The sequence below is a fragment of the Chamaea fasciata genome, unplaced genomic scaffold (genome assembly GCF_029207755.1).
Source record: "Chamaea fasciata isolate MVZ Bird 193981 ecotype frontalis unplaced genomic scaffold, bChaFas1.0.hap1 SCAF_13, whole genome shotgun sequence".
Taxonomy (NCBI): Eukaryota; Metazoa; Chordata; class Aves; order Passeriformes; family Sylviidae; genus Chamaea; species Chamaea fasciata.
This window is the reverse complement of record NW_027094098.1, coordinates 18,031,322-18,059,267: the sequence shown is the minus strand read 5'-3', so window position 1 is coordinate 18,059,267 and position 27,946 is coordinate 18,031,322. Positions and strand designations below refer to the sequence as shown.

At 45.5% G+C, this 27,946-nt stretch overlaps 1 protein-coding gene across 2 annotated transcripts in view; it reads left to right on the top strand.

Moving 5' to 3' along the window:
- Window positions 1–6,398: 6,398 nt before the first annotated feature.
- The window catches only part of CNTN3 (contactin 3), a 108,658-nt gene continuing 87,110 nt past the window's right edge, over window positions 6,399–27,946 (top strand). Inside the window, exon 1 of one of the 2 annotated variants that reach the window (XM_066195178.1) lies at window positions 6,399–6,546. The gene's annotated coding sequence lies outside the window, so the exon portion shown is untranslated. Of the gene's footprint in view, window positions 6,547–16,269; window positions 16,351–27,946 lie in introns of those variants that run through there. The other variant, XM_066195176.1, reaches the window with a different exon arrangement.

The window sequence follows — 27,946 nt, the reverse complement described above, 5'->3', positions numbered from 1 at the left end:
CCAAGATTCCCACTGAAATGAAAACTTGCCAATTACAATGAGAGTTTTGATAAGGCCAGCAGGAGAGGGATGCTCCAGACTCGAAGAAATAGCATGTGAAATGTAATATCTGTTATTTTTTTGTGCCATTAGGGTGTGAGACAGAGGCCTGCTGAACGTCTTAGCTCAGAACTCCAGCCTCCATCTCCTAGGGCAGATTAGGGGTGGTGATGCAAAGCAAATAAGCAGAGTTTCCACCTGCATGGGATAATCATCCTCCATTTTCCATCTTCTGCAGACATTTGCTTCCCCACCCAGCAGGAAACTGAGATGCTCCTTCCTTGCAGCCTTTGGAACCCTCTGTCATTGGGTAAAACATGGCAAAAAAATACGACAGTAGGTAAAATAACAGATAATGGATGATTTCCCTTCACCATTTAACACCGGCATCACTGGTTTCTTATTCTGTCACCACGATGGTCTGTCTTGTGCCATGCCAAGCACACAGGTACTGGTGGGGCCCTGTCACCTCCAGTTAATGGGGCAGATCCACAGCTGTGGGGAGCTGGTGTTGGCTCTACAGTTCCTGGGGCTTTCAACTGCAGAACAAGGCTGGTCTCGTCCCCTGGGATGAATTTCCTGAGGGTGTGCACTGGGTGTACTCCTGTGGGGACACTTTCCAGTTTATTTTCACCTGAGAGGAACCAACTGGTGCAATGTGAGTTTTCCACGATGGGGAGTGATGGATATAGGGGGTGATGGGGGATTCAGTTTGGTGAGTGCAGAAGGGAGGTCCTGGCTTACAGAGAGGAGAGCACAAGTGCAAACGTGGAATGCAGGTCACCATAACACTGCACTGCCCTTTCCCAACCCTCTCCCCTTTCTCCATACCTTCTCATTTCTAATTTAGACATTCCAGTGGGGGCAGCATCCTTCCTTGACCTTCTGCTATGGCCACTTGCCAAAATTTCTCTCTGAGGTATCAACCTAGGCTCTTGGGGATGAATTTCTCAAACCTCCACATAAGCACAGGTAGAGAGGACCCCAAAAAGTCCTGATTGCCATGGCTTCCTGCAAGCACCCAGTGGTTCCTCCTAAAGGCCAAGCCCATTCTCTTACCTTCCAGGTGTGGTGTTTGAGGGAGAAGCCAAGCTGCTGTGCTTACAGGATCTCACAGAGATCCCTAAAAGGTGCTAATCAGGTTTGACAGTCATGTCATAATTGTTAACAGTGGTACTGGAGACACGCCAACAACCTCACACTCTGCTGCTGCCTCTCGGGCTGAGAGGAATTGCACCATGAGTGCAAGTCTGCAAACCAAATTTGACACCAAGGGATGTTCCATTGAGAGGAAATGTAAAGCACTGGGTTGTGTTGTTGCCAGATTACACAGCAGCCTCGAAGGGCAAAGCAGTGAAAGGGAAGAGGCTGCAGTGACACCACATTAATATTTGGTATTTCTGCTCTCTGCGCACTCACACTTACTATGTTGTGAAGGCTTTAGGAACCCGATGGACAGCCTGGTGTGCAGGTTTGGCAGAGGGTGTTGGGCATGCCCCTGCTGGGAGAGACAGCACTGATGGATTCACGTTGGCTGGTGCTACCTCACCCCATGAAAGGCTCTGCTCTCCCCTGCTCCTGACACACCACACCAAGAAAAGTTTGCAAAAGTGTGATTTGGAGCTCCTTGTGCTCCTCTCGTGCACAGCCATCTGTCCTGGTTAACATGCACCCAATAATGTACCTGCCAGAATAAATCACAGCAAATGATACTTTTCCAGGTGGGTGTCATGAATTTCAGAGCTCAGGGTTCTGGGATTGTTTCAGGCCGATGGAGGGGACCAGCTCCTTGTGAAATTTGTTGACCCTCAGACAGCTATAACTCTTGGCAACCTTCACTGTGAAAGGAATCAAAATACAAATCAACACCATAAAAAGTGACACATGAGAACGATGTCCTTTCTGCCTGCGTTTGTAATTCCTTCTCAATGGCTCTATTAGAACTCCTATCAGCAAACCCATGCAGATCTCTGCACGAGCTGTTAATGATTATAGACTGTTGTTTACCTTATCAGGGAAGCTGTCAATAGGCCTAGTTAATTAATTTTTTTCCCCTTGTCATGGGCATTTTATTTAACAGTTTATTAACTCCCAGTCCAATTCACCAGAGGTCTTGGCAGAATTCTAGAAGATGTATTATGCGTATGCTCATGCTTTCTTCTCTATTTAGACAATTTCTGGTCCAGAGTTATTACATCAATTTCCCAGCACTGCAGATACAACTCTGGCCACTCCAATTATCTGTCTGCTCCATGATACAGCAGCCATAACTTTGAGCCATCATAAAGAAGTTTATTAATTTAGATCCAACTGAGTGCCAACCATCTCACTGCAGTGCCACAGAAAGCGATCTGCCCACCCAAGAAACCTCGCCCTGTTCGTCCCTTGGCTTTTCTAAAAGCATTTAATAAAATTTGCAAGGATGAACAGTGGCTCCAGTGCACAATCTGCATGGAAGCTTCCCCAAATCCCTGCAAGAACAATGGAGTGTTTCAGGTGAGAAGCTGCTATTTTTTGAGCCTCAGAAGTCAGGTTCTCTGGGGACTGCAGCAGTGCTGAGGACCCTTTTCCCCCTGATTTCCAAGGGCTGGAGTTTGTTTATACTTATTGGTGTGTGCTGTTTCCCCTTGAGTGAGCTTTTGCTGGTAACTCTGAGAGCAACCACTGAATATAAACCTTCAAATTCACACCTAACCATACTCTTCCCAGGAATGCTCATTATTTTAATATCCTGAGCGTGGGATACACCTGACATTCAGGCAAAATTGGGTTGGATTTCAACTGGCCACTGTGCCCTGGGGCTGTACAGACACCCGGGATGTCCAAGAGCCTGGCAGGAAGGAGCAGAGGTGCAGCAAAAAGAGATGCTCAGAATAGATAAAGCTGGACTCTAATGGCCAGTGTATCATGAAGGAGTCATATGCAGAGATCACAGAGCTGCTCCAGCTCTGAGCAGAGGGAAGGAAGGGAGAAAAAGCTCCTCAGCTGGAAAAAATGAAGTTCCCACCCAGGAAAGCAAGGAGTGAGGGAGGGACAGCTCTCGTAGGGTTGTCAGGCAGGTTGGAACACCTGGATGTGTGACCTCCAGCATGATCCTCATTCTGCATCCTCCACAGGACAGGAAAATTCCCAGGGATTTCCTCAGCCAGAAGAGATCGGTCTGGGATGCAAAAGGATTGCTTTGCCTGCAGAAAGAATGGTATTTCTCGATGTTTGGAATAGATTCTGTACTTCCCAAGGTACTGAAGCAAAACAAAATTCCCTGAGCTCATGGCAAGTCCAGGTGCTGCAGCAAACCCAGCCACTGAAGCCGAGCACGTTTAGCAGGTGAGGATCTGCTGTCTGTTTGAAAATGTCAGTTGTCATGGGCATTCTGGTACAATTCCAGCCATCTCCTGTCATCTCGAATTGCTGCTGGTCAAACACCTGTAACCCCAAGCTCAGAGCCCGTCTCTGAATTACAGAAAACAGCTGCCAAAACGAGCAGCTTAAATACCATCACTCCATCATCTGGGCACCAGCCAGGGGTAAATGCCAAGGAAATGCTCCTGCAGGGCCAGGCAGGAACACGGGAGCCAGGACAGAGCTTTGGGGATCTGTGGGGCTCCTGAATGCACCCCAGTCAGGGTGCAGAGCCCAGTACAGGGAACTTGGACTGACTGGGAGCAGGTTTGGTTTCCTCGACTGTTTTGAGACAGTGCAACACAGGACCAAAATCTCTGATTAGATTTTCTGCTGAATTGGGAGATGAGAAAAAAAGAAAAGCCAATTCCTGTGTAGTGCTCCCTAAAGAGCCAAAAGTGACCTTGCAGAGCCCAGCTGCTGCGCAGGGTGGAGGCCACACTCCATTTCCCAGGAATATCAAACATGTTTGGCAGTCAGAAGGTCTTTCCCTGAACTGAGAGTGAACTGTTGCGCTTCATGGATGGTTACTAGTGCAGATGTCTGGGGTTATGAAAGAGCAAAGATAGATTCCTGATCTTTAGGCAAGGCAAAATGGAGAACGGAGGAAAACAGAGCTTTTCTCAAGTGTAATAAGGAACAAATGTGAAGCAACTATTTGAAAATTGCTTCAAAGCCACTTAAGTCAACGAGAGGTTTGATTTCCCACTCATTCCAGTAAGGTTTTAATCAGGCCAATAAAGGGGAGACAGAAACAGGCTGCTGGAAATTATAGAGGTGTAATCAAAACACGTGTATCCATTTGCAAATGGGACATAAAATGGACTTTTCCCTTTGCACTGTGTTTAATGCTCATGCTCCTGAAGATATTTATTAAGAAAACCAATCAGATTCTGGTTGGCAGAGAACATAATGGTCTAATAAGTTTTGCAGACTTATATGAAATGGTAGCTGTAAAAGACACCACCTATAAATTAAGGTTCAAAAGGTGAGACAGAAACAGAATATTAAATAACAGCACCTTTCCCTAAGTTGAGTTAACTGTTCCAGCAAAATTTATTGCCAATCTGGCTACAACATCTGCAGAACTAAAAGAATTGTGAGAGAAAAATGAAACTTGTCTTTCTGCCAAAGTTTGGAGAGGCTTAAACAGAAATTAATATCCATAAGAAATCCTGGAACATTTTTGAAAAATTATCTGCCTGGCAATTCCTGCTGCTTTTCAGAGGAAATAAAAGCATTTTAAAAGGCATCTTTCACGGCGCAGCACAAACTTGCTCCACAGAAATGATGGTGCTTTGATACAACTGCTTTCAAATGTCGTCCCTGTGGTAAGGTAAATTTATGCTAATCACTCTTATTTCCATCAACACAAATCTGATGCATTCTCTACAGAAACAGACACCAGGCTCTTGTAGCCTCACACAACGTGGCACATGTTGATGCTGAATGTGAGGGATGTGGATGATAATGCTCAAGCCCATCCGTATGAGCAGGTTCAAGGTGACACTTGAGGACAGCGTTCTCCTCTGGGCCATAAATCCTCTCCCCGGTGTGTGTTCTGGAGGAGAGCTGCCAGAGCAGCTGAGATGGGCTCCAAAGGCCTCAAAACCAATCAACATTCGCCCATTTTTGCCCGTAAAATATCCAGCTGCTTACAGTTAAACATGCTAATGGCTCTTCCTTTCAAATTCTGGAATCCTCCAGTTCCTTTTAATTACTAGATTGTACGAGATTAATGGCACCAAGAATTCAGTCACTTGATGACACGCTGCTTCCCTTTTTATCACTGAAATCTGATGCCTACAGCCTCTACTATTTGTAATAATAGACTACGGAAAAGAAGATAATCTATACTGTTGCATTTTTAAATCTGAATTCTCTCTCAGGGCACCTCTCAGAGGCTCTCTGGACAGTTCCCCATTAGCAGGAGGCACACTGGATTGCCAAGCAACACTGTTGCTGAGGGAGATGCCCAAATTCCTGGCTCAGGGTGCAATGCCAGAGCTGCCTGCACTGTTGGAAAACCTGGGTTGAAAACGGCAAGGCCCAGAGAAGAACATCAGTCGCAGCAGAGCAGCCTTTGGGACAAACTGAGATCCCAGTGCTGGGCAAAGGTAAGGGCTGAAATGCTGAATTCACGACCTAGAAAAAAAGAAATTTTGATTGGCCAGTAGTTGGTTGAGGACCAGAAACCAGGATTAAATCAAGTCATGGATGGCAAAAGATACAGCATTTGGGTAGCACGAACTTCTCCAACATACCGAGCACTCTTCACTCCTGTTCAATCAAACTCAGCATTTCACAGCATTTAAGGATCATCAGGACTGTGAACAATGATTTCTGTTCATAATGCTTTGGTTGTTATGACACCTTCTGGCTGTGGATTTCAGCTAATTACAGTAATTACTTTATCCACAGCATCTTTAGCTCTGGTAAAGTCACCGCCATCCCATTATCCATAAGCACTTCAGCACAGGGCAAGGTCGAGTTCCCCTGTGCCCACAAGGACCAACATGTTCGGATTTTTCTCCCCAACAGAGCATCAGGGATAGATCCAAGGTGCTCCTTGATTCTGGGATTTCAAACTTGCACAGTCCTCATGTGTAAATAAGTCCCTCATGCATATTTGATTGCTGCCTTGGGTGGCAATATCCCTGCCTTTAATATATGTGCACATTGTGCAGTTGCTGTGGGAACTGTAACTTTGAGGTTTCACAATTTAAAAAAACAAAACAGAAAGAATGTATTTATAGCCTTTATTTATTTGGCTTATGAATCAACATGTTAATATTGATGCAATGGAAGAAGAAAGGAAAACAAACTTCTAAACAGAGAGCGCAACATCAAACACTGATCTGTTTGTTTTTCTCCTCTGCAAAGTTCCCATAACAGCAAAATCACAGCAGCAGAAAGGGAAAGGATTCTAAACCAAGGGCCAGACAAGAGAGGAGAAAGCCAGCTGCAGAGAGGTGAGCAGCTGAATGAAGTTCTCAGGGACCCAGTTTTACCAGTCACAGATGGCACCGTGCCTGAAGATGCTGTGACACATCCCAGGATTTGCCATCTCCAGGTGTTCCCCCGGGAGCCTCAGCCAAGGCCCAGGTGAGTGTCCCAGGCGGCTCAGGTAATCACAGCACTGCTTTCCACAGTCACCACTGAGGTCTGGGTGGTCAGAGAACGTGGGATCGAGGTTTGCCTGTAGGTTTGGGCTCGTCTGAGCCGCCTCGAGGGGTTTGTGCTCTGAGGAGCTGCCCCAGCACTGCCCTCCCTGACCATGTGAGTGGGACTGCTGTTGGTTCAACTGCCAGCTCAGATCACAGGTATGGTATGAAGGAATTAGGAAAATCCCCTCACAGGTGGCCCTGGGGTGAGCCTGTTCTCCCTGAGTCTGGGGGTGGGAGATGCTCCTGTGGTGAAGTGAGAAGGGTAAAGCACCGTGGTGAATTTATTACACCAGGGAATTTCAGAGAAGGATCCAGCTCAATCCTTGTCTCCCTCTCAGGGCCAGACCACTTCAGCTCTTCCCTCTCAGATGTCCTTTACCTGCATCCCCACCACGGGAGTTATGGCCACAGAAAACGCCTGATATCAACAAAATGTGGAAGGAAGGGAAAATCTTTCCACTCTCGTTTCACAGAGGGCTGGGACTGTGCCAGAGGAATGGGGGAGCAGCTCTAGTGTGTGGATGAAGTGGAATGAATTTCTATAGTTGACCCACATGAAACCAAGGGCCATCAAGCCCTGGGCACTCTGGCTAATTGTTGTAACCAATTAATAAGTTGGAATCCACTTAGTAAAGCCCAAACTGCCCCATGCAGCTCATGGCAGGAGCAAGGAGTGAACTTGTTGCAACAGCTGCCTGAAGGTTGAGACTTTGGTTACCAGGCTCAGGGTGGAGATGATCATGGCAATAGAATTGGCTTTCTTCTCTGAGATATTCCTGTGATACATTAAAAAATATTCTGCTTTCCACTGAGTCAGCAAAGACACACAGAAGATTCCTAATTTAGAAATATTAAGGGATTTTTCTTTCTGTCCAGAAAAAGGTTCTGCCGTAAAGCTAAATGTGTTTGAAACACACAGCAGTTCAAAGCAACAGTCATGCATGAGACATTAATATTTACTTCTGTTGTGACACAGTGCAGCACAGAGAAGCTGGCAGAAGGAATTGTGTGTAAGCACAAGTCCATCCTCTGCTTCCCAGTGTGATTACAGCTCATTTGGGCACTGTAGTTTTCTCTGGAAATGAAGCCTTTAATGGCAGCCTGAGATTTCTGAAGGCTGACCCCGTGCTATTTGTACCCACCTCATCTCCAGACGCAGGTCCTTATGAATAAAGCCACTTAGAGGGGACATTATAACTTAATTCTGTGATTAATGTTTCGGATTCTGCTGGTAAACAAACTCCTTCCACTGCAGAGGGACAATGCTGGAGCCAAAGAAAGGGGCAAGAGTACACTGGCCCCTTCGTCTGCTGATTATTAAGTTTTCTGGGACGTAATTTTTTTTTTCTTCTCTGATCCGTGTGGTCTGGTATCCATTTAATCTGCAGCCTGAAACTGCATTTTGCAAAAGGTGAAAAATGAGGGATCTGATGCGTTCCTACAGGCTGGAAGAAAAGTGTGGAGCTGACTCCCAGCGCAGGGCTGCTCCCCACAGCTCCTTTAGATACGACCATTCTTGCCACTGTGCTGAATGGATTTCATATTATGGCATAAATCTGTCAATTGGGATTGCAATTAGCATCCCTGACTAATCCTGCCCATGCTGGGAAGTTGCAGCATGCGAGTTCCTCACCAAAGGGGATGGTTTTGTTTCTTTTTTATTCCACTTTAATGCCAGCTGACAACTGCAGCGGTGGGGGATAGGACAGAAAATCGAGTTTTCTTTAAAGTGGGAGGTGAAGGGTTGATTAGACGGGTTTCAGCAGAGGGTGAGATCTTGATTCTCCTGTATTACATGAAATTCTATATTCAAATTCACATTATGCATCAACTCCTACAGATTTTCTTTCAAATGAATGCTCCAGAGTTGCTCTGAACTTCATAAAGGACTTTGTCAGATGGGTTGGTTCTCATGGTCTCTGATAGCACAGCTCTTCAAAGTCTCATAAAAACGAAGTTATTCTTAACTGTGTAAACACACCCTCCCCACCATCATATTCTTCTATGGCAAAGCCTTTTTATACTCTCTTAATAGTGTAAACAGATTTTCTCTTTTTAAAAAAATTATATCTGTAAGCTGTTAATGTGCTAAGATTTAATGATGAAAATAATCCAGTCTTCAAATGTGACAAAAACATAATTAAAAAAAACCCCCAAGGAACAATAAAAAGTTGATTTGGGAGCTGTGTTTTGGTGCAACATCTGGAAACAAGGGATTTCTTTCTCTTTTTTTTCATGATTTTCTTTATGCCAGTAGAGGGCACAACAGTTTAAATCACATTTATTTCATACACAGTGGGCCATAATAGAGGCAACTTAAAAATTTATTGGGAAAAAAAAATCTATTTCCAATAATGAAAATTTTGTGGCATTTTCCTGTATTATCCAGGAACTGCGAATAGCAAAAAAAAATGTTATTTAAATGAATTTGCATTCCACAACTGCAAGAGTGTTTGAGAGTTTCTGTCGAGTTCACTATCAGAAAGCAAATTTTTGGGCAATGGGATTAAGGGAACGAAAGATAATGAGATGGAAGTGCATGCATAGAATAAAACCAGTGTTAATTTAAACCCAAGCCCCCATTAATTTTCTGCTTCTAAATAATAGCAGTTGGAATGCTAGTGACTTTTTAATCAAATTTCATATAAAAACTTGGTAAACTTTCTGTACAAATCACCTCTGCAATGGGAAACAGAATCTTGGGGTAATTTTTCATTGCATTATTCCATCTGACATCCATGTAAAGGGAATTAGAGAGGCTGGGGATAAACCACGGGCTTGAAAATGACAAAACAGCAGTTCTACTTTCCATGCATATCTTAGGATCCTTTCATCCCAGAGTTTATTTCTGGAAAGGCTTTGAAAAATCCTCAAGTCAATAGATTAATAGCTTACCTGCAATTGTAAAGGAAAAATTAATTAACAGAAAGAGCATCCAGTGGGACAAAGTTTAATACAACCCAGAAAAAAAAAAAAAAAAAAAAAAAAAACCAACCCAGTAACTTGTTTTCTTCCACTTTCTGGCCAACAACTCTAAATTTTTGGATCCAGCTCCGTGCAGGGTTTCAGTGAGTAGAAAACCTGATATTGGATTGATTCTAATGCTGAAATTAGAGATGTTATCTTCCAGCCAACTAGCACTCTGCTGTCAAGGAAAGTTTGACACAATCATTGAGGAAGGTGGAAAATTGCCTGCCATGGATGGAATTGGTGTTTGGGAGAGGGGCACGAGAAGGATCAACAGCAGGAACTGGGAAAATAATCCGTTATCAACTGGAATTCTCTTAGGATCTTCCTTTTATTTTAACATTCTCCAAGTATTTGGAAGTCTGCTTTCAATGCGTTGAGGTTCACAAGTGGCCTGATGCTGAGCTCTGGGGACATTCCGGCTGGAGGTCACTGACATGCTGCTGTCCTTATTTTCCCTGCTCAAAGACATTTGCACAGGGTCATTTGTATTCATTACTGACGCAGAGTTTTCCCATCAGGGTATTTATAGATCTCAAAATTATTAATATTTGATTTAGGGGAGTATTCCTAACCTGGGCAGGAATTAAGGGCGTGTGTTTTCATGGAGACAAATGTAAATAGCGGCTGAAATACTTCACCAAATCCAGGCTCCCGGGGCCCTTTTTTGCCTTGTTTATCTCTCAGGTAGGCTGGTTTTCATTTTGTTCCTTTCCAGGTCACTGTTATTTATGCTCCTTGTTTTATCTGGCTGCATCTGATCCTGCTGGCAAAGGATTTAAATGCATTTACCTTTTCTCCCCCTCAGACATGTTTGGGATGCCTGAGCTAACTCATGAATGAAACTGCATAATGCTGAAGCCTGATCCTACTTTATCATATTAACATTTCAAGTGTCAGATGCTTTTTAAAGTTCTACAGAATTACTCCTTGGCTGCATGGAAAGTGAGAAATGGCTGAAAGGATGAAGACAGTTCCTGATGTTTGGCTGCCATGAATTCCCCAGCTAGGAGGGAAAAGACTAAAATCCTGCATCACATTTGCAAGTAAATATTGTCCCATTACAGAAATCACTTTAAAAAATGTGAGTTAAGCTCTTTGGAGTAGAATGAAAAAACCCTGTGAGGCTAAGAAGGGAAGGAGGAGGAGCTGCTGTTTCCTCCTCTCCTCCTTGGCATGACAGTGCCAGTGATCACGTTCCAGAGCACTTTTCAGGAGTATTTCTTTGCTGGTCAAATATTTACCAACCACATTCTACTGGCAATGGTTTCCTGCGCTTTGGTCTTTGTCTTCACCCCCTGAAGAGCAAATTCACAGTCATGTTCTGGATTCATTTATCCTCTGTGGGTTCACCTCCTCAAAAGCCAGTTTGAGCCCAAGAGAGGAGTCATTTCTCCTCCAGAGAGATCCTCCTGCCCTGTGAGAGCTCCTCAACACTCTAAACAAAACCTCTCATTTCTTTAATAAACTAAGCTGAGCTTTTGGTGGAATTAAAGCCTCTCATTTAGGATACGTTCCATATTTAGCAAACTTGAAGAGCACATCAGGCAATTTGTTGGAACAAAGGATGGCAGGGGTGGTGGGAATAGAATTCTGTGTTTAATTGGATTTGATTAGGAAAGTTACACAGCCCATCACTCAGCTTCCAGGACAGCCATAAAATGTCTCTGCCTTCCACTGAATTGCTGGCCAGGCCTCCAGGCATCAGGCTGGTTCCTGCTGAACACTTCAGCTCAAGGTTGCCAGTTAATGGGTAATGATAAGAACTGATCCCTTGCATTTTAATGGGTGTGACAAAATCAGGCAGAAGTACTGCAAAAAATAACTTGAAATATAGGGGAGTGATCGTATTTTAATGCCTGGTAGCTGCAGATGTTCAAATTACTGTAATGCTATTAAAATGAGTAGCTATTAATACACAAATATTTCAACGACACACAAAAGCAGAGTCAGAAAAAACTAACCCTGAAATAATGACAAAACTAAAATTGCCTGTTTATTGGAATTAGCCTTCAATCACTTCTTTCTAATGGGCAAAAGGCTGCACATCTGACAGCACCACTCTCATTGCTCTCCCTCTCTGAGTTCATAGATTGCTTTTACGCCTCCATCTACCTATATGTGAAATCATTTCCCCATTTTAATTTTCTTTCTCCGTGATTTCAAGATATTGTATATCAGTTTGCACTCGCTGGGCACTTAACCTTCCTATTATCATTTTCTTTTCTGTGCGCTGCTCTCCAGCACAATTGCACATAATCCACTTCCTTTGATGGGTTTTGGAATAGTCACTGCGGCCTGCTGCAGGTCCTGCCTGCATCTAAGGACATTTGCATCCCCAGAACACCACTGGGGTTATTACAGAGGTGTAAACCCTTAATGCAGACTCTGTCAGGGCAAAGTGAGGCTTCCAGTGCTGCACTTTAATCCAGCCACAGAATTAATTTCCTTAACACAGACAGGGCCCCTCATTAAGCCTCCCCCCTCCGGCCCTTCCCTCCTGCTGCTCCCAACACCAGTCGCACTCTTCCATTTATTAGCACGAGCAGCAGCTCATGGAGGCAATGAAATGGGAATTTTAAGATGCTTGGTGATTTAATCAATTGGGTTCGGTGCCAAAGGAAGTGTTACCATTGAATTCAGTGAAATTGGACCAGAGCTGTGCTGGCTGCTTCTAAGAACAGAATTACTTTAAGAAAACGCCTCCCAGGCCTGTGGAGAGCAGGATTATCCAAAGTGGGGGCAAAATCCAGCTGGCCATGGGCACGAGGAGCATGTTGGTGACCATGGACCAGGCAAGGCAGTGAATGCAGCTTATCCTGTGGCACCACCACACCAAGGAATCTCCCCAAGGGCTTGTGATACAGATATTCCAAAAAAACCCCAGCTGTTACAGCTGACCTCGATCTTGAGAGAAATGCACAATCTCTTAACTGTGCCTGCAGATCAAGGCCTCAGATCGGTTGGTATCAGCGTCAGCTTAAGGAGGGAAGCATCACTTAAAAATTAGGAAGATTAAATTGACATTAAGCACTTCTCTTTAAATAAGAATCCCACAAGTATAACAGGAAAGAGTCGATTTTCTACTCATTTAACTGCATCCTGTACTTTCGCCAAGTATTTTTGCCATTGACACAATTATGTCTGAAAGTGTGATTGGAAAAGGTGGGCTGCTCGAACCTTCACACCTAGAAGGACTGGAAACTAAATTTTCAACAGGTGTTAAATTTATTTTTAATATTCTACTTTCTAGTGGCTGTTTCAGTTAATTGAAACTGATAGTGATTGTCAGTGGCAAGACCAGACTAATGGTCCACTGAGCCCCATTGGCAAGATCCCACTTTGGCAATGTCCTAGAGACGTTTTACAAACCAAGCTCAGCTTAAGCTTGAGGTGAGTTATTTGGTATTTCTGCCAATGGTAGGAGAAGCTCTTCAAAAGCTGAAGCAGCTGGGAGAAAAGCACTGATTGATTTTTTTTTTTTTTCTGGAGGAATTTACGGTGTGTCTGATTCCGCTTGTTACTGGTGGCTAAATTCCCATTTAAAATTTGAAAAACAAGGTTTGTCAAAGCAGGACACAAAAGTTATGTGGGCAACCCATGTGGTGAAAATATGAAGGTGGAAAAATTGCTTGGAAATGGGCACAGCAACTAAAGCAGAGAACAGTGAGAAGGTGTAGTTAAGAAGAGCCAGAGCTCAGTTGGTATTTTGGGTCTACACCATCTGCCATCAGGATGGACAGGGTTAAGCCAGGTCATCAAAACAAATTATTAATTGGGAAGTTTAAATATTATTTTCATGTACCTGCTTACACCTGTGCAGGGCTTTTTTCCCCACTTTGATTCTTAGGAAGCCTTAATTAGACAAGACTAGAGTAGAAGCATTGCTGTTCTTCACATGTAATTTCAAAGAGCTGTTGACAGTGATGTCTGAATGACAAGTGGAAATAAGAAAAAAAATAATCATTAGCTGGAAGGAGCGTGAGACTGGCAATTAAGTTGTTATTACTGAATGTGAATATTGCAGTGGGTTCAGAAGCCCCAGATGGCAGAAGGGCAGCACAGGCTCAGGGGCTGTGTGAAAACATTCCAGGTAACCTCAGAGAATCCACTGTCTGCAAATTGCTTCCCTTCAATAAGTACATGGTGATACTGCAGCTTTGCTGTGTTTTCTGAAATGAATACAGGGAAAGCACTTACAAACCCACCATTTATGCATGCCTGGGTTGCTGGAAAATAAGTGAGGGGAAGAGTGGGTTTTGTCCTTTTTAACTTGTCACCTTAAAGATTAGAGTCATCTTTTCAACCTCACAATCTCATAAAGTGCCTCTCTGACAAACTTAAAATAAAAGCATCTTTTATGTGGCCTAACTTGATACCTATGATAGGAATTTGAAGTCCTTGACGTAACTGAAATTGAAAAAATATATTAGTTGGCCACAGGAGTCCAGAGATGGGGCTGGGCTGGAGGTGACAAAAGACACCAGGCAAGGCAAGCTGCAGGATGCATTTTCAAAATTCCAACAGCCTCTGGGGTCGGTCAAGCATAAAAATACAGGCTCTCCTTCTCACCCTGGCCTTGCACAGCTAAAGCTGATATTTCCATGTGGAGAGTTGTGCCACAGGTCCCTGACCCTGTCAGCTCTCATAAGACTCGGGTGTGGTGAATGTGACGTGACCAGCAGAGCTCTGAGGAAGCCAAATCTGCATCTGGGGTTTGCTCCTGCCCCACAGAGGAGTTCACAGCCACCATGTTCCTATCTGAGCTGGAGCTTGCTGGGGAACTAAGGCTTGACCCCAGTCCTAGCGAAGGCTTTGTGCAATAATAACTGAAAATTAGTATTATTGTCCAGGCAAAAGCCCAAAGTGGAGTTTCAGAGATGTTGTCTTGGTTTAGATCAAAACCCATGACAGATGTGGTGGGGTTATCTGTGCTACATCAGCCCCAAACAAGCTGAGAGCATCTTCCTGCTCCGTGCCAGGGCTGAGCTGGACCTCACTGGTATAAATCTCTGCTCATTAAATCCCTGTAATTCTATCATCTCTATGAGTCCTATTTGATCCCACTCTGCCAATTAAAAATGCATCTTGTTTTTCTGAGCTAATTTATTTTTTGACATCCCTTCCTCAGACCAGTTCCACATTTCATTACAGAAGAGGAAACACTTCTGTGCTGGACATTTCTTAATTATAGACCTGCACAGGCATGGCAAAGTAAGGATATCTCTTCAGGTCAGGGCTTCTGCACCAAGTCTGGGGCAACAGATGCTGTGTCAAGTCTCTGCTATCCCCAGAGGAGATGTCATTGTTTCTCAGCCAGCACATTTCAATAATTCATGACACAACTGGACAGAAAGGGAAACGGAGGTGGCAGGGACTTAAATCTTACTTGCTGAAGAGGCAAATTGTTTTCTTCACGTCCTTCCTCCTTCTACCATGACAGCAAAGCATCGCCACCTTGTCCAGAATTCCTCTGTGTGCAAAAGGACAGACATCAAGTCCTTTCTCCCTTCTGGGAAAGTCCCAGCATAGGGAGAACCTGGAGCTGCTGGAGGGGGCCCAGAGGAGGCACCAGGATGAGCAGAGGGATGGAGCAGCTCTGCCAGGAGGAAAGGCTGGCACAGCTGGGATTGTTCAGCCTAGAGAAGTTTTTGGGGTGACCTCACTGCGACCTTCCAGAGCCTGAAGGAGCTATAAGAAAGATGGAGAGAGGCTGATAACAAGCGTGTGGAGTGACAGGACACAGGGAATGCCTTCCCACTACCAGAGGACAGGGGTGGATGGGATATTGGGAAGGAATTGTTCCCTGTGAGGGTGGGCAGGCCCTGGCACAGGGTGCCCAGAGCAGCTGTGGCTGCCCCTGGATCCCTGGCAGTGCCCAAGGCCAGGCTGGACACTGGGGCTTGGAGCAGCCTGGGACAGTGGGACGTGTCCCTGCCATGGCAGGGGTGGCATTGGATGGGATTTAAGGTCCCTTTTTCACCCAAACCATTCTGTGGTGCTAAGATTGACTCTCTTAAATTAACACTTCACTGTGGCTCTGAAGACAAAGTCATCCCTGGCAAAATTCGATTTCAATTGAGGCACAGGGAGCTAATGCACACTTTATTATAACACACACTTCACTGTGCTTTGGGATGCTGAAAGATAATACAGGTTTCAGGAAATTTAGTACTACCTGCCACAAGGAAGAAAAAAAAAAAAAAAAAAAAAAAAAAAAAAAAAAAAAAAAGAAAAGGGCACTCAAAGGAATTCTGCTCAGCCTTAATTACACCACACAGCTCTAATGCTGCGATCAGCCGGAGCCAGATCCAATAAACCCTCCACCCGGCTCCTGCACAGCGACCTACGCGAACCTGACTCTTTCCTTGGGCTTCCAGCCCAGAAACGAGATGGAGTTTTTATTTAAGCCATAACGCCTCAACTTTCCCCGGCAGCGCATCCCCGCTGAGCGGGCGGGTCCAGCGGGGGCTCTCGGGGGAACCACGGCCGCCGCCAGCGGAGCATCCCCGGCGCCAGCGGGCCCGGCGGTGTCCGGAGGGGCTGGGCTGGGCAGGGCAGGGCTGGGCAGGGCTGTCCAGCCCCGGGGCGGTAAGCATCGGTGAGCATCGGTGAGGAGCGGTGGGCGGGAGATCGCGCCGGGCCCGCCCCGCCGCCGGCAGCGCGGCCAGCGCCGCTCCAGAACAGGCGCCGGGAGCCGCGGGAGCCGCAGGATTACGGCGCTGGCTCCGCGGGGAAGGGCAGCGCTGCGGCGGCTGGAAAGGCTCGGCTGCAGGTGGGCAACTTCGGGCAACAAAGTTGGGCAGCGGCTGAGGGGAGCGCCGAGCCCCCCGCATCCCTCGGGGGGGATGCAGCGGGTACCGGGGACACGGGCACGGCGCCGCGGGAGGGTCCCTGCCGGGCTGGGAGATGCAGCGCCAGGCACGGGCGCTCGGTACGTGCCGCTGCCCGCCTGGCTGATCCCCGCTGGTGGCATTTGCGAGGCTCCTCGCCTGCCCGCAGGGAGCTGCCGTCCCCTCCCGATCCGCCCGTCCCGGGGGCGAGGGCTCCGCCGGGCGCCCGGGGCTCCCCCGAGGGCTGCGGATGCGCCTCGGCTCCGCGATGCCGGGGCGTGCGGCTGCTGCTGCTCTGAGCGTTTGCTCGGGGTTTGGGCTTTTTCCTCCCTTCTAGAATTGTTCTGAGTCTGGAGTTGCTCAAGTTCTAAAGCTGGGCAGCTCTGGCTTTGCTTTTAATCAAGCGCTAATTGTCTCAAAGGCGAGAAGGCGCGTACGGGAGCTCGCCCCCAGCTCTGGTGTCGGTGGGGATCTGGCGTGTTGGTGTGGAGCAACCCCCGCACCACGCCAGTGAAGGCTCTTGGAAAAGCCTTTTCCCTTTCGAAGGAGAATTTCTCTCATCCTGCACATCCTTCGCGGCCGTTCGGGTTTGGGGGAATCCTGGCGATCGCGGAACTTTGCCGGCAGCCGGGGCAGAGCACACCGAGTTCAGCGGTGGCTCGGCACGGCCGCTGCCTCCGCTCCCCGAGCAGCCTCGGCAGGGTTCGCCTGCTCTGCTGCTCCTTCTCTACCCACTGCTCTGCTGCTCCTTCTCTAACCACTGCTCACTGCTCTCTACCCACTGCTCTGCCTTCCCTCTTGCAACTTCGCGTTTGTGGTTCACACCTGGCTGGCTGCGAGCTGCTGGCGTCCCCAGCATCGTGATGTGTGACCTTGTTGCCAATCCAGCGTGGTGCCTGGCTGTGGTTAACCCAAATCCAAGCACCATTTTGTTGGGGAATGATCCAGCAATAGCCTTGGGTGGGAACTGGTTGGTCGGGATTACCTTACCGGTGCCCCTGACACACGCACAGAATCAATCCTGATTTTTTTTTACCGTGTTTTACACGAGGGGAAAGAATGTCAGTATTTTTATTGTGAGTGCAGAAATCAAAACCAAGACCTTACAAGCGACAAGAAACTTTCCCAAAGTATTGACTGCTGTATTTTGCAAGAGAAACTTGAACTCTAGCTTAAGCTGCATGCCAGGCTTCTTCAGTGATGTATTTTTTTTAATGTATGTGGGAAACTATGAACAAAATACTAAAATTAGGAATGGAAATACTGAACTCGTAAGCACTGAAAGTATGTTACTACCCCACGTGGAATTGTTCCAGAAAGTTGTTTATTATGCTGGAGACTTCCCATAGTAAACTGGCAAATGCATTTGTGAAAGCATTTGAGGGGAGTGACTGGTGAAGGTGTTTAACTCTTGCCAAAATGCTGCCGAGTTGGTGCTGGGGCTGCGCTAAAGGCACAGAGTGCTGTGAGCTCTGTCCTGCCACATCCCTGCTCCTCAGGGCTCCCGCAGCATCCCTGGTCCTTCTGCTTCTCTCTCTCACTCTGGCATTGCCTTGCACTGCAGGGCATGGATGGAGTGCAGGTTTGGAGCTGGGAGCATTGGTGTTTTCTGGGAATAAAGCCGTGGGAGGTGCTGCTCGGAGCACAGGATCTGGCAGTGGCGATGGGGATTTTCCAGAGTGGGTTTCGTGGATGGCACCTCAATGAATAGAACAGGTAGAAGTTGTCTAGCTGATCTGAAGCTTGGGGGTTTTTCTGTGTTAAGGAAGTTAAACCCTTGGATTTTTGGGATTTGGGAGCTGCTGTGGGGTGATGACAAGCTCTGGTGGTGATTCCTGTAGTCCTGTCACTCACTCAGCTCCAATGCTGCTGTCTTAAGTTGGAGTTTTGTCCAGGAACCCGAGCATGGATCCAGCTGGCTGCACACCCTGCAGATCCTTGAGCTGGATGTGATACATGGACCTACCTAAACAACTTGCTCTTTAAATTCCTGACGATGACGTCAGTTAAACCACTGGATTTGGGGGGTTTGGGGCTGCTGTGGAGTGATGAGAAGCTCTGGTGGTGATTCCTGTAGCTCTGTCACTCACTCAGCTCCAATGCTGGTCACCTCACTTGGGGTCTTGTCCAGAAATCCGTGCATGCACCCTGCTGGCTGCACGCCCTGCAAATCCTTGAGCTGGACCTACCTAAACAACTTGCTCTTTAAATTCCTAAAGATCACGTCACCGTAGCTAAGGAGCGATGCCATATTTCCCTGTCACTTTCCTATAATGCTTCTGTTGGAGTTTCCACCCACAAACAAATGCTTCCAACCACTTGTGCAGGGGCGGCGGTTTGGGTTGTTTGTTTTATTTTCTGAGCGAGCCTCGCTGTCTTTAATGTTGTTTATGTTTATGTTGTTGTGGTGTTTCTCTTGTGGGAATTTTCCCATCGCAATACCACAAGAACATCTTAATGTTGTTGTGGTACAGCAACGGGAGGTTTCTGCAAATAGATGCAATCTTTTTTTGCTGTTCTTCCTGGAAGAGGCTGAGTCTTACAAGTGACATAAGCCAGTGGTTTTATATGTATGGAAGTGATAATCAGGATTTACTTTGATACCAGAAGACACAGATTAACTGCAGTCTGCAAACAGGATTTTTTTTTTGTGTATTCACAGTGGTGTGAGGAGCCAGCAAGCCTTCAGGGCCAGGGAAGTTATTAGTGATTAGGAATGACTGGGGCTGGAGGTGACAGCATCCCTCCTGACTTTGGATGACTTGAGAAAGAGTCACAAGCCTGGTCTTGGTTTACTAGAAGATCAAGGAAAATGGGAAGTTTGGTCATCTGTGAAGTAATTTTTCATCCTTCTTGGTGCTCAGCTTGGAGCTAGGTCAAATCCATAATGTCCCAGTTCCTGTAGGGAAACCAGGGAAGAGTGGGATGCATGCACACATTGAGCACTACTGGAGATACAAGTGATGAGAAATGACTTTTTCAAGGGATTTATGTGATGCAAGCATTGCTTAAGCTCCTGTTGTGCATGGGTGATGTCAAGATGGATGAAACATAAACAGCAGGATACCCTGAAATTAACTTTTGTTTGAAGAAGCTTAGGAACTTAAAGTTTTGGTTCTTTGAAGCTGAATGTGCCACCGGAACTGGCTCTGGAGATGGACTTGCCTTGGTGCTCTGTTGTTGTTGTCCTTAAAATATATCTTCAGTGACAGCAATTCTTTTCTCAGGTCTTTTCGTTTGTTTGTTTTGTTTTGCAGCTCTACAGCTGAAGTTTCCCTCCCTCAGCCAAACCAGGGATAGTTCAGGCAGTGATTATCCCACTGAAAAACAACTGGAATGCAGAAAAATGAAGTTGGAAGAGCTGCAGTTCCCTCCTGTGCCAACATCTCCACCTCTGATTTAGTGAGGCTGTTCAGAATTGTAGCCAAAACTGTTCAGTGGAGATTTGATGGTCCACGTTTTATAGGATGTGGCGCAGGAAAATGAATTGCAGGAAAAAAATTAAATAATTGTCAGTGATACTTTGTAATGTACCTTAACCAGGAAAGGATTAGGTGCAGGCTGCAGGTTTGCATAAGCTGGGAAGGGCTTTTCTGATTCAGAGCTCAAAAAGCCACACAGTTCTCTTGTCCACTGAGACAGATGAAAACCAGATCAGAGTTGATGCCCTTTCAAAGAGAAGTATATCCAGGAGAACATTGCTGGGGTAACAAAAGTGGGAAGGAGGGGGAAAAAAAAAAACCTTTCAGCTTTGACTACAGTTAACTGAAATTTACTGTATATAGATTTTTTTTTTTTTAATGTGCTGTCTAATGCAAAGAAAAGTTTTAACACAGAGTGAGGAGAAGTGGCAGGAGTTCAAAAATCTTATGGATTCTCCTTCTTGACTGAGTGAAGGTGGTGGGCAGCTGATGAAATAATTTAGTAAGTATTTTATTAGTGTAAAGTTGAAATGTGGTGAGAGAAAATACCAACCGAAATGCAGGTTATAGTGTTTATAGCATTGGCTTTGTTTTTAAAGAGAAGTCAGTTTTATACCCCCTAAAGTTTCATTTTAAATGTAATAAAGTATAATAATGTTCATTAAAATAATTAATACTTGCATTTGGCATAGCTGATGTGGGATTTTTCCCAAATTGTAACTTCCAGGTATTTTTTTCTCTTGAAAAATTTCTCTGTTAATTATTGTAAAGAATAATTAATTAACTGGCAGAGATGTTGCACTTCCAGCTGGGGGTAGCAGCAGTGGGAGCTTCTGAAGTTGTGCTCAGCCCTGGCCAATCCCCCCTGCAGCTGGTGCTCTTCTGGAGAAACTCATTTAATGGGAACAGCCAGGATTTGAAACCTGGACGTGTATTTTAGTGTTTACCTTAATCCTGATTGCACGCAGGAGGAACTTTATCTGTGTTTGACTGAATCATGGAGTGTTTCAAACAGAGCTGCCAGGCTGGGGGGGCTCCCAGAAAATGAGATGTGGGCTGGAAAAGGCTTTGGAGTGAGTGGGAATAGGAAGAGAAAAGCAGGGATGACCAGAGTTGTCTGGGAGGTTCTTTCTGTCAGCCAGTCCTTGGTTGCTGGAAAATCCAAGTGATGCATTTCTGAGCTGCAATTTGAGGGGGGAGCGCTGACTGTGATGGCAAGGAGTGGATAGGTGGGAGCAGGAAGAAGCTGAAAAAAAGAAAAATCTTTGTGCAAGTGAAATCTGACTTGCAAGACAGTGCCACCAAGCCTCCCTGGGGAACCTCGTGCTCCCTGATCTGCTGCGATTCCAGCAGCTGAGGATGGAGCAGGGCTCCAGCACCACCAGTGTGAGCAGCTGTCTTTGCTTTCCTCAGCCCAGATTATTTGCAGAACGAGTCCAGGATGGCTGAACTGGTTCAGCTGTTACAGATCAGTCCCTCCACACTGGGTTTAAATGAAAAAAAAAAAAAAAAAAAAAAAAAATAAAGCAGTTTTTAATGCTAGGAAGTCACTTGTGTGGTGCACAAAGGCAGCTGTGGAGTCCAGAGCTGTTCTGTCTGAGTGAGGGCTGATGGACACAGCACTGCAAGAGGCACCAGGTATGGGCAGGTCTCCTGCCTGTTCCTATAGATCTATTCCTGTATCCCGTTCCTTTGGTTTTGAGATACATGGCTGAGGAAAGGCACACTTGTACATTGAATTTTAACAGAGAAGTGAGAAATCTTGAATTTGACTGTAGTTTTGAAACAGTGGTTTGAGCCCTCGTAGAAAATTCATGGTTAAATCCCGATTCCTTTTCCACCAACATCATAAGTGGTAATGAGCTACCCTGGTATTAACTATTCTAAAAACACTCCTCTCACTATTCCTGGTTTTTTGTGGGTTTTTTTGTGACTGATTCTTAAAAAAAAAAAAAAAATCCTATTGCTTTTCTAGCGCTGCTGAAATCACAGTGCCATGTTCCTGATGTGGGAAGCATATTTCACTTCAATAGGCCTTGACAATTCTGAAGAGTATTACTGCTCAACATGTTCAGGCCTTTTGTGAAATGTAAAATACAATAAATTACAGCTGTTTGTAGCTGTAAACCTCTCGTTGGAGTAAACTGGTGGAGGAAATCCACTGGTTTTCCACAGTCTGGCTTAATGTGAAGCGTGTCCAGCCTCCCTTTTGCTTGTGCTGAGGTCAGGACAGTCATTTCCAGTGTAGTGCAGTACTTGACTACATAAGGAGCAATTCCTGTCTAATCCAATCCGGGGTGGATCAGTAAATGATAAATTCTGTTCAGCCTGCGAGCATACAGATTTTCATAGTTCATTTGCAGAAGGATCACGCGTCTCTGCATTTGAAGACATTCCATTTGTTGAAGTTGGCATCTCTTAGCGTTCCTGGTAAAGTGTGCAGGATGAAAAATCCCGTTCTAATGACACATTGCCGTGGAGTATTTTATAGGGAGAAAGCAGCAAATTCAGCCGGTGTGGTTGTTGCAGAAACCACCCTTTATTTCCCTGGATATTGCAAAAGGTTTGGATTTTATCCTGGCTTCTTAAAGCTCAGTGCAGTCACCTGGATGTGTCTGTCCCACCTGTCCATCTGCTTGATGTCTAAAGCCATGAAAACAGGGTTTGTTTTTGCCAGAGTGGGGGGGAAACTTGATTTTTATGAGGTGCTGGAGCAGGTAATAACCCTTGGTGTGGTCCTGGCTGGTGCAGTTTTCGCATCAAAAGCTCCTGACTAAAATATCAGCATCGCTGTGATGACTTTCCCTTTGTTTAATGGGGAATTTTCGGTGCCTGCTGCTGCGAATGTGGTGCAGATTGTTGTGTGGGCAAAGCAGAGTGGGAGGAGAGCTCTCTGCAGCACCCTGGGTTATTTATTTAACATCTCAGCCCAGCGTGTTGGTGTAGGTTGTAAATGACAATAAAAAGCAAAGGCTGTAGATGCATATTTGCTTTGCCAGGGTAATTTACAAAGCAGGGTGTAATTGGGAACATTTCTGCCAGGTCACTGCTCGACCACCAGCACCTCTTCACCTCTGAAGTTTGCGTGCTCTGGGAACAGGCGGCTGGACAATTAAATCATAACAGTGACCTTGTTTTCACTTTTTAAAAACAAATGCTCCAAAGGAACACGATGAAGAACCATTAGCATCTCCCCTGGCATAGGTGCATTCCTTTCCACTGTTAAGATCAGGAGAAGACCCCAGGTTTCTCTGGTTTGTGGTCCTTCAGCTGCAGCAGTTGAGCATTTGAGTGCTTGTTTTTAGCAGTGTGCTCCTCCTTTGGATAAAGATTTCCGGATGCTGCAGAGCTTTGTGTTTGTGTGTGTGTCAGTGGCGTGTGAAAAGCTGTTTGCACACTGAGCTTTCCACCCCACAGAAAATGTTTTGTTGTTTCAGACTCAGGATCGCATCGTTGATCCTAAAAGAGGGAAGATGAACCTCGATTTGCTTGCCCCTAATGTCTTCCTGCTAAAAGTGGTGGAAGTTGCCTGGCTAAATTCATGCTGAAAACTTCCGTTTTGTGTGTTGGAGTGGAATTTCGGTTTTCCTGGACCTGTCTTAGCCCAGGGCCGCATTCACAGCCCCCAGGAGTTGTGTGCCATCACTGCCTGCCTGCAGGGGAAATGCACTTTAATGGGTTTTTATCCTTCTGGACACGATGAGGGGCAGCTGCTGATGTGCAGCCCTTCCCATTCTTGGAAATTGACTTGTTTGTGTTCTACTCTTGACTAAGCAAGAGGAGTTAGCTTTTGTCCTAGAAGGAGCTAAATGAATGTAAACCAGAGTTATTTCCCTCTTCTCCCCCATTTTTGAGGGGCTGCATTCTCACTCAGCACTGTTCCTCTCACTGATTGTCTCACATCTTTCCTGGATCTAAAAATCCTGCAGAAATTATAGTGGAAAAAGCAATGAAGCCTTCGAGAGGACTGGCAGACTGTTTGTAGAATCAAATGCAGTCCTTGAAGTGGTTGCATACACATGGTAGTTTTCCTTTTAGTTGTGGAGCTTAATCTGTTTATAGATCTTGCAGCGTTTCAATTTCTCACTCTAATTTTTGTAGCTGTTTGATTTTGAAATCGCACATTGACTATTTTTGCTGTTGCTGAAGAAAATAAAAATCGCTGTGGCCCTGGTGAAGAGCAGTGTTTGTAATGCTTTAAAAGCTGTTTTAGCTGGTTTATAGTCTCCTTGAGCTTCTCTTTTCCTCGATAAGCTTCAAATGTAAACAGAAGAGGTGTTACATCTAACAGTGCTGTTCTTCTGCGGCTGTTAAATGAAGGATAAGTAGAGTTTCATGCCCTCTTCTCCTGGAATAAGAGATTGTGGGTTTTGTTTGGCACCTTTTTTCTTTTCCCTGCCACAGAACTGTGGTTCACACACTGAAATCCCAAGATGGGAAAGTCCTAGTGTTTCATCAGGGGCACTTGGAGGCTGGAGGGTTGTTCTGCAGATCTGTCCTGCTACAGAACAGCTGAAATGAGGGTGACCTTGACGGGGAAGCACACCATCCTATGCAGAAACACAGCCCTGGGAGCCCCTGGCTGGACAGGGGACTGGTGCCAGCTCCCTGAGCCCTGACCTGGTGTGTGACACCACTGGGAATGGTCCTGGTGGCATTTGGTGCCTCTCCAGGAGGCACTGAGGTGAGAGAAAGGATTTTTCCAAGCTTTATTTTTAATGCTTTCTTCAACGCCTGCCAAGAGGACTGGAGTGTCTCTCTCCTCCTGTTTGTTACTCATTCAGTTCCTTGGATGGAACTTAATCATGCCTCTTGTAAGTCCTTAAGGCTTTGACCTCGTCCCTATCCTGTCCTTTAAAGACCCTTGAGAGGCCCATTGTGGGTTGATGGGTTTACTTCCAGGTTTATTTTCTTGGAGGATCTGAACAGCCCTCAGTAGGTGCCAATGGCTGCAGTGTTTGTACTCCTTCCTGAAGCTCTTCTGCCTGCAAAAGAGCCACCACGGAGGAGCTTCTTCACAGCCAGGCTCCACTTAGAAACAATCTAAATAATCAGAAATAATCTCTGGCTCAAAAACCGGGTTTACTGTGCCGTTCCCCGAGCCATGCAAGGGAAACATCAGGGAAAACAAACATGGAACTCATCTCTGCTGAACTGTACCTGACTTTTCCTGGACAGATTTTGGTGTTTTTTTGGAGGGGACTTGGGGTTTTTTGCTTCTTTTCTTTGGTCAGAGGGCTCAGAATGACTCCTGAAGTGTCTGTCCGGAGTGTAACTTAACCTGAGCACTGTTTGCCATCGCTTGCTGGGTGTTCTCCAGAGTTAAGAAAGTTGCATAAGCTCCTTATCTGGAGCTAAGCAGCTTAAGGAAGGTGCAAAGCTCCAGCACCTCGTGTTCCCTCCTGTTGAGATGTTTTTACACAGTCCTCTCCTCCCCCAGCATCTGAACATCCCGATGTGACCGATTTCGATAACCTGCGCAGTTTCCTCCTCCTGCCTCTGTGTCACCCCGAAAGAACAACAAGCTCCCAGACCTTTGCATGGCTGTGGATACAGAATGAAAACACAACAGTAAAATGTGTGAAACCGACAGAAAACCGTGCTGAGGCCTGGGATTAAATCTGGAGTTTTCTCCAGTCTGTTCTCGTTCTGAGATGGGCTCTGGATTACTTAATACAGAATAGGCATCAGCTCTGATCTGGATCACTGAATCCCTTTAATTCCTCACCTGGTACCTGCTGCCTTTCTGAGAACCTTGGGCATTGTCACAGTAGGTGTTTCCATGAAAAAAAATTATGTATGTATGTCTCAAACTTATAAATCCCTAACAACATCAGCATACTTCCCTCTGCTGTCTGAGGATTTTCTCTGTCCAACAGATCATAGTTTAGAGTGACATTTTTAAGAGAACCAGGCTTGGGATTTTTATTTGAAACATACAACATGTGGAACTTAAAAATTGCCTTTTTTTTTTTTTTTTTTTTTTCTGTGGACCTAGGAAAATCAGGAGAAGGAAAATAGCCTCCTCTGTCCTGATGCCCCTTAATAATATTGGAACAAAGGCCATCTTCTCCCAGCCCTTGGCTCCCTGCAGCAGGGAGAGAGGAATCAGCAGTTCCTCCGTATTTTCAGAAAAATTGGAAGTGCATTATTCCCCAGAATAAGCGCTGCGGACAGTTAAGTGCCTGTAATTCTAATGCAAATTTCTTTTAATTCTAGATTGGTAAAGATCCACATTTTTCTTTTCCAAAAGGCCCGGCAGCTTGTCCAATAAGCCTAATTAAAGGTGGTAATGGACATGCCCTTCTCAGATTGATTTATTCCTGTGCAAAGTGATTTGAACTGGTTAAATGGCACCTGCGAAAAGGGCTTGAGATACGAGCAGGGATGGCAGCAGAGAGCTGATGTGGTTTCCTTACTTTCACAAGAGAAATGTTAATGTTGCACTGATGGAAAAGCCATTTATGCTCCTTCCTTTTATTAAAGTTTAACTCATAATGAACTTACAGAGAATCCCAGAGTGGTTTGGGTTGGAAGAGACCTTAAAGTCATTCCACCCTCTGCCATGGGCAGGGATCTTCCACCATCACAGGCTGCTCCAATCCTCAAAATCCAGCCTGGCCTTGGGCACTTCCAGGGATCCAGGAGCAGCCACAGCTGCTCTGGATACCCTGTGCCTCTCTCCAGATGCAGAAAATTGCAATTCTGGCCACATTTGTTATTTATTTGGTTCCTTGCAAACCCTCCTGAGGGATGCATTATTCTGATAAATTCCACAAGTTGTCTTTGCATTGTGTGGAGGTTTTCTAAAAGAACCTAGCCCTTTGTTTCACTGGGATGTGTTTTACATACCTGAGACTTTTCTGGCTAAAAGGGGTTGGTACTTCTGGAAACAAAATCCCGGCAGGGCCTTATCATCAGTTGGCAAAGCTCTGTGATTTTGTTCCTCCTTTCCACGACGTCCAGTATATGGAGATCCAATTAGCATTATAGGAGAGTGAAAGAAGTCTTGAAAGTCTCCTTTAATATTAGGCTTTGAAAAATCCTGCTTCTGATTCACTGTGGTCAGGTGAATTTAATGGTCTGCTTAGTTAAAAAAAAAAAAAAAAAAAGCTAAAGGCTCCGAAACCCTTTGTAGAATTAAGATTCTTTTTTATGAGTTAAAAACACGCATTGCAGGCACAGCTTCGAGTACTCTTGTGCAAGGTTTTTTTTTTTTCATAGATGAGTTGATACTTTGTTCTTGCATTAATGGCACCACTTCAAGCCAGGCACAATGTGTTCTTCAAGGCTCTGATTTTCACCTTCCAGCTCTCCTGTACAGTGGAGGATGCAGAGGTGTCCCAAATATTTTAGCAGCTGCAGCATCTTTCAGGCCGTGTGTAACAGATGTGACTGCTCAAATTCCACGTTCAGCTTAGAACAGCGTTTCCCTTTGAGGAAGATGAGAACCCATCCAATATATGCCTTGACACACACAAATATCCCTTCTTCAGAGAGCATCTTCCCTCCTGATGATGGTAACTCCAGAAAAAAAATGAAATGCAGAAGATCTGGAGTTCTCTGGGAACATCTGGAAGGAGTTAAGGGGTGCTGCCCCTAAATCTGAGAGCTTTAGGAAGAAGCATTTAGAAGAGAGAAGAAGAGAGGTTTGGGTAGGACCATGCTTCAGCAGGGAAAAATACAGATTTAGTGGTGGGTTGAATTTATGTAGCACATCTCTAGACTCTGTTTATAAAGGACCTCTGGTGTCTTCTGGCCTCTTCCTGCCTTTCCTGGCTCAAACCACAGGGCTGCTGTTAAACCACATAAACAGTTTCCCCTCTGTGCTTTAAATCAAGGTGCTCGTGGATCTTGCTTAAGGGAATAAAGCAGCTTTGTGTGCCTGGAGCCCACTGCAGAAGGGCTGAGCTCTCTGGTTCAGTGGGTTTATTGGTTTTTAAAGAATTATGAATTTAGTTTGAGGTCATTTCTGGAAAAGCACTTTCTCTTGGTCTGCAGTCCACGATTAATGGCGAGAGCAACGCCAAGTGCATTAAGACATGAAGTGAACCTTGGAGATCTGAAAGAAAAACAGCATCTTCTCAGGCCTGGGGCTTGCTGCCGCCTTCCTGTT